Source organism: Sinocyclocheilus anshuiensis, unplaced genomic scaffold (assembly GCF_001515605.1).
Source record: "Sinocyclocheilus anshuiensis isolate Anshui unplaced genomic scaffold, SAMN03320099.WGS_v1.1 scaffold1115, whole genome shotgun sequence".
In the NCBI taxonomy this organism is placed as follows: domain Eukaryota; kingdom Metazoa; phylum Chordata; class Actinopteri; order Cypriniformes; family Cyprinidae; genus Sinocyclocheilus; species Sinocyclocheilus anshuiensis.
The window spans coordinates 489,495-496,920 of record NW_015547735.1 but is presented as its reverse complement, the minus strand read 5'-3'; the positions used below and the strand labels follow the sequence as shown (position 1 = coordinate 496,920).

General features: G+C 32.9%; 1 protein-coding gene across 1 annotated transcript in view; it reads right to left on the bottom strand.

Annotated features, from left to right (window-relative positions):
* LOC107704381 (MAM domain-containing glycosylphosphatidylinositol anchor protein 2-like) overlaps positions 1-7,426 on the bottom strand; it is a 197,750-nt gene that overhangs the window by 46,548 nt on the left and 143,776 nt on the right. The window lies entirely within an intron of this gene.

The window sequence follows — 7,426 nt, the reverse complement described above, 5'->3', positions numbered from 1 at the left end:
TAAAAATTAAATTAAATTAAATTAAATTAAATTAAATTAAATTAAATTAAATTAAAATTATAAAATAAAATTATAAAATAAAATTATAAAGTAAAATAAAATAAAATAAAATAAAATAAAAGCTGTATTATACATGCAAACTTTAAAACATCACCATTACCGAGAAATTGGAAATGCAACTAAAAAATGATTAAATAATCATGCATTAATGTCTATTTTGGCATTTAAATGTATGTATTTGGCAGATGCTTTTATGCAAAGCAGCTTGCATTGAAAGTATGCATTTTATCCATGTGAAATCCTTCAAATGAAAGGTGCTCATTTAAGTATTTTCTCTTTTTATTTAGATCCTGATGGACTCAAATTGAATCACTGAATAATTCATATAAAATGAATGAATCAGAATGAAACTTGAGTTCAAAACCAAAGACTCGCGAAAACAAGCACTCGACCGGAAACAACTAGTGAAATTAAATAAAATAAAAAATACATAAAAGCAGCATCATACACACAAACAGTAAAACTAAACACACAAAACAACCTAAAACAACACTGATAAAATACAAATAAAATAATATACATATAACCTGTACAACTAAGACACAAAACAGTTACACTGATATTAATCAAATTCTAAATCAATGCAGTAAAGTTGCATGGAAAATAAAATAAAATAAAGTCAGATCTAAATGCATGCTCAGATGTATACAGTGAGGATCCACTATAAACAATGCACTATATAGGGAGCAGCTCCACACTAATGGCCTGGAGAAAGCCTTTAAATAACATTTTTATTATTTTAAACGGCTGAAATTAATTTCTGTGTATCAGTAAAGAGCCACATGAAGGGTGGTTTAAGCAGCGCTGGAGGAGGAGAGATAAACACAGAGCTCTTGATCCTCCTGCAGCTTCACTCCATCCAGAAGACCCAAGCAGATTTAATGAGCGCCGAGTGTGAGAGGCTAAACCAAACACACCTGAGATCATCTGAAATCCACACGCTGAGAGACGAAGAGCAGAAAGAGCTGCAGAAGTGAGTCATACAATGACAAATGCACATGTGGGAGTTTTCCGTCTGGATGCAATGATCAGAATCAGAATCAGAATCAGAATCAGAATGGGCTTTATTGCCAGGTATGTTTACACATACGAGGAATTTGTTTTCATGACAGAAGCTTCCACAGTGTAACAGAATGACAGTGACAGAACAAAAAAACACAGATAATAAAAAATAAAAATAAATAAAAAATAGAACAAGTAAAATATACAAATCGACAATTGTATACAGGTATATAACAATAGACAGTTGTATACACGTATATTATGTGCAAATTGAAATGTAGACTGAGTATGTGTGTTCTCCACAGTGCTGGGGGATGGTGTCTTGTAGTTGGTGATTTCTTTCAGACTTTTCCACACTGATGCTGAGTCACTGGAAGAGAATTGAATCCTTATTTTTTCAGAATAATTCCTCTTTGCCACTCTGATCTCCTTTTCCAGTGTGTATTTAGCCTGTTTATTCAAGACATTGTCCCTCTTCCTGTAAGCATCTTCTTTGGCCTGACGGAGCTGTCTGAGTTTTGCAGTGAACCATGGTTTGTCGTTGTTGTAGGTTAAATGAGTCCTGGTAGGAATGCACATATCTTCACAGAAACTGATATAAGATGTTACAGTCTCTGTGAGCTCGTCCAGATCGGTGGCAGCAGCTTCAAAAACACTCCAATCAGTGAGGTCAAAACAAGCTTTTAAATCCTGCTCTGCTTCATTAGTCCATCTTTTTACAGTCCTTAATACAGGTTTAGCTGATTTCAGTTTCTGCCTGTAGGTCGGTATAAGATGAACCAAACAGTGGTCAGAGAGCCCCAAAGCTGCTCGTGGAACAGAGTGATATGCATTCTTTATTGTGGTGTAACAGTGATCCAATATATTACTGTCTCTGGTGGGACATGATATAGCTGGTGTTTGCTTCCGGAAAAAACAACATACAGTAGAATTACGAGGCTTTTACAGAAATGCTGCTGGATGTATGAAGGGTTTCACTTTCACCTTCTCTTTCTAAATTGAAGCAAATGAGGTTCAATCTGAAAGAGACTCAAATCAGTCCAGAAAGTGCAGTCATATAATGGAGCAGCTTTTATCATCCATCGCTGATGTTTCTCCAAACAGGAGATGAACAGAGGAACTGTGTTTGTTGATGACGAGTGAATGCATTTCAGTGTCTGTCAGTACAAACATCTACAGCTGAGACTAAAACAAAGCTGACGTTATTAGCTGTTATTATATGTGACCAGATGTTATTTAGAACGAAAAAAAAACAGAATCAAAAGAAGGACAGATCATTTTAGTTATTCAGCTGTCCATCACTTATGGACCTTTTTATTAATCTTCTCCTGATCCATATTAAATGTGTACTTTGTGTGCAAAAAAATATTAAAACGTTTTATTAAAACTGAAATACAGGTGAAAGAAATATTTAATAAAAAACTTTAGATAATACCTCAAATTTCTTGAGTTTTCTCAACTTATTGGGGTTTACAGTGTAGGATGTGATGTTGTTCTTCACTAAAAATAAATAAAAGCTATTTAGAAATGACAAAAAAAGCAACAACAAACTAATAAAAATGACAAACACATAACAAAATAACCAAAACTAAAATTAAAATGATGTCTACACACATATAAATGCAAGCTAATTCAAAATATAAATGAATACTTTAATAATACTAAATAAAAAAATAAAATCAAATCTGTATTATTAATATGAACTCTTTCCAGAAAGTAAGACATCAGAGCGGCGTGATCAGACGTGATGAGGACATGTATGTTCACAGGATTTATGATGTTGTTCTCTGCTCTGAGATATAAATCAGTGGCTCTGGATGTTTACTGGACTCAGACATTATGGTCTTTCTGCTCAGGTCAATATCGTCCCGCAGAAACGAGGCTCTTAAGATTTCAGTCCAGATTTACAGCACTGCAGCGAACAGAAGGAATCGATGCAGAAGGAGAAATGATTAAAACAATAACCTGCACTGCTCTTCATCACTGTTCTCTGACAGCTGTCAATCAATCAATCAATCAATCAATCAATCAATCAATCAATCAATCAATCAATCAATCAATCAATCAATCAATCAATCAATCAATCAATCAATCAATCAATCAATCAATCAATCAATCAATCAATCAATCAGTGCAGACTCAGGACGTGATCTGAAGCTGTAAAATGCACAGACTTTCTGTAGAGATTCATGTTTCTCATAAATACAATTAAGAAAAACACTTAAAAGGACTTCAAGGCTTTACTCAAGTGAAAACACTTTCATCATCCTCATGAATGTACGCCGGTTTTGTCTCAAACCTAAAGGCTGCAACACACCAGTTTTTGTTCCGTGCTGAGTTATGCAATCGAATCCTTTCATTATAACATACAGAGTGGTTACACAATGTTAATAATATATTAACTGTGCAGTGTGAGATTCATTGGTCATAACAGAACTTTGTGAGATCGCGATGAACAAAGAGTGACAGGTTTTTAGTGGTTATAAAAGCAGTGCTCTTTGCAAGCTTTCTAGGCAATAATCTATTTAAAATGTAGAACTTTTGTTTTTCGGCCACACACACACACACACACACACACACACACACACACACACACGTTGCAAAGTTTCGGGAATGACATCCGCATATTTATGCGGGATTCTGAATTGCAGGTGTGGGGGGGAGGGGGGTTGCTGGAGGTGTGAATGGTTGTGTGGAGAGGTGTTCAGGGCGGGTGTGGGGTGTTTTTTCAAACCTGCAGTAGAACTCATTCAGATCGTCTGCCAGTTGTTGATTCTCCACAGTGCTGGGGGATGGTGTCTTGTAGTTGGTGATTTCTTTCAGACTTTTCCACACTGATGCTGAGTCACTGGAAGAGAATTGAATCCTTATTTTTTCAGAATAATTCCTCTTTGCCACTCTGATCTCCTTTTCCAGTGTGTATTTAGCCTGTTTATACAAGACATTATTCCCCTTCCTGTGAGCATCTTCTTTGGCCTGACGGAGCTGTCTGAGTTTTGCAGTGAACCATGGTTTGTCGTTGTTGTAGGTTAAATGAGTCCTGGTAGGAATGCACATATCTTCACAGAAACTGATATAAGATGTTACAGTCTCTGTGAGCTCGTCCAGATCGGTGGCAGCAGCTTCAAAAACACTCTAATCAGTGAGGTCAAAACAAGCTTTTAAATCCTGCTCTGCTTCATTAGTCCATCTTTTTACAGTCCTTAATACAGGTTTAGCTGATTTCAGTTTCTGCCTGTAGGTCGGTATAAGATGAACCAAACAGTGGTCAGAGAGCCCCAAAGCTGCTCGTGGAACAGAGTGATATGCATTCTTTATTGTGGTGTAACAGTGATCCAATATATTACTGTCTCTGGTGGGACATGATATAGCTGGTGTTTGCTTCCGGAAAAAACAACATACAGTAGAATTACGAGGCTTTTACAGAAATGCTGCTGGATGTATGAAGGGTTTCACTTTCACCTTCTCTTTCTAAATTGAAGCAAATGAGGTTCAATCTGAAAGAGACTCAAATCAGTCCAGAAAGTGCAGTCATATAATGGAGCAGCTTTTATCATCCATCGCTGATGTTTCTCCAAACAGGAGATGAACAGAGGAACTGTGTTTGTTGATGACGAGTGAATGCATTTCAGTGTCTGTCAGTACAAACATCTACAGCTGAGACTAAAACAAAGCTGACGTTATTAGCTGTTATTATATGTGACCAGATGTTATTTAGAACGAAAAAAAAACAGAATCAAAAGAAGGACAGATCATTTTAGTTATTCAGCTGTCCATCACTTATGGACCTTTTTATTAATCTTCTCCTGATCCATATTAAATGTGTACTTTGTGTGCAAAAAAATATTAAAACGTTTTATTAAAACTGAAATACAGGTGAAAGAAATATTTAATAAAAAACTTTAGATAATACCTCAAATTTCTTGGGTTTTCTCAACTTATTGGGGTTTACAGTGTAGGATGTGATGTTGTTCTTCACTAAAAATAAATAAAAGCTATTTAGAAATGACAAAAAAAGCAACAACAAACTAATAAAAATGACAAACACATAACAAAATAACCAAAACTAAAATTAAAATGATGTCTACACACATATAAATGCAAGCTAATTCAAAATATAAATGAATACTTTAATAATACTAAATAAAAAAATAAAATCAAATCTGTATTATTAATTTCCAGAAATTCCAGAAAGTAAGACATCAGAGCGGCGTGATCAGACGTGATGAGGACATGTATGTTCACGATGTTGTTCTCAATCAATCAATCAATCAATCACTGTTCTCTGACAGCTGTCAATCAATCAATCAATCAATCAATCAATCAATCAATCAATCAATCAGTGCAGACTCAGGACGTGATCTGAAGCTGTAAAATGCACAGACTTTCTGTAGAGATTCATGTTTCTCATAAATACAATTAAGAAAAACACTTAAAAGGACTTCAAGGCTTTACTCAAGTGAAAACACTTTCATCATCCTCATGAATGTACGCCGGTTTTGTCTCAAACCTAAAGGCTGCAACACACCAGTTTTTGTTCCGTGCTGAGTTATGCAATCGAATCCTTTCATTATAACATACAGAGTGGTTACACAATGTTAATAATATATTAACTGTGCAGTGTGAGATTCATTGGTCATAACAGAACTTTGTGAGATCGCGATGAACAAAGAGTGACAGGTTTTTAGTGGTTATAAAAGCAGTGCTCTTTGCAAGCTTTCTAGGCAATAATCTATTTAAAATGTAGAACTTTTGTTTTTCGGCCACACACACACACACACACACACACACACACACACACACACACGTTGCAAAGTTTCGGGAATGACATCCGCATATTTATGCGGGATTCGCTCTTGAAGTAGCATTGATTGAAATAGTGATAATCATAGCAATATAACAGTATAAATGATCATTTTGGAACCTGTTTGATACACTTTTATTGTATAACTATATACAAAAACAACAAAATACAAATGCACTAAATAACAATCTAATAAATGCATATTTACAATTTAAGCACTTAACTAAAATAAGTATTAAATAATAAAATAAATAACTAGAGAAGGCTGACTATAATCAGCTTGCTTCCATTTAGTGAGAAAAGCCTACTCCATCTGAATTAGAAAAAAAGCTCTTCTGGTCTTCAGTAATGCGAAGACAATGTTTGAGCGTGTACACGCAATATCTGAGCGAGAGCAGAGCATATTCATAAAAGAACAATGTATATATAAAGGCACACGTCCAGTTATGTGCTGAAAGCAGTGTTGTTACTGTTAATTCAAACTAAAACTATTAAAAACATTTTCAGTAACTGAAATAAAATATAAATATTAGATAAAAAAAATTCTGGCATCTAACTGAAGTACTAAAATAACCAGAACATAAAAACTGTACAGAAATATTTAATAAAAAACTAAAATTTTGTTAACTAAAATTAAAAATCTTTTTCGATAAAGATGAAATAACATATAAATATTAAATGAAAAAAAAAAAAGTAAATTAGAAATGTTGCCTTGGCACCTAAGTGAAATAAATATGTTTAAGTTAAAGTATTAAAATTACTAAAACTAAAACACAAATAAGTTAAAGCTAAAATATAAATATAAATATTAGAAGTGATATTAGAAATATTAAATACATATTAGAAGTTGAAGTATTAAAATTAAGGTAAAATGAAAAAAAAATTAAATAAAAGTAAAACAGAAATATATATAAAAAATGACAATTAGTTTTGCTGACTAAAACTAAAGCTGTTAAAAATGAACTGAAATAAAGATGAAATAAAACAAATATTTATAAAAATAAAAAACTTAAATGAAAATAATAAATGATGCCTTGGCATCTAACTGAAATAAATATACTTAAGCTGAAGTACTAAACTTACTAAAGTCAAAGTGAAATTCAAATAAATTAAAGCTAACAAATATTTTAAAAAACAACAACTCATAAAAATGACAAACTCGCATAACACAACTGCTAAAACTTAATCTAAAAATAAATGAAAAATAAAATGTAAAAATAAAAGCTAAAAATATTAATAAATACTATAATAGCATAAATAATAATAAAATAACACTGACTGGATGCTGAACAGTCTGCATTAGTTTTAAACAACAGAACGGGATATGGGTGGGCGGAGTCAAAAGTAATATTTTTTTTATCATATTATATTATATTATATTATATTATTTTTATATTAATTTAAACAATTATAATCAAACCATTATATTAATTTAGTAACATAAATATATCTTAGTGTACACTGTAAAAAATAAGTGTAATTTTAACTGTAAAATTTTGTAAAAACGCTACGGAAAAAAACTGTTAATAGGTTAACAGTAAGTTCCCGTACTATATACAG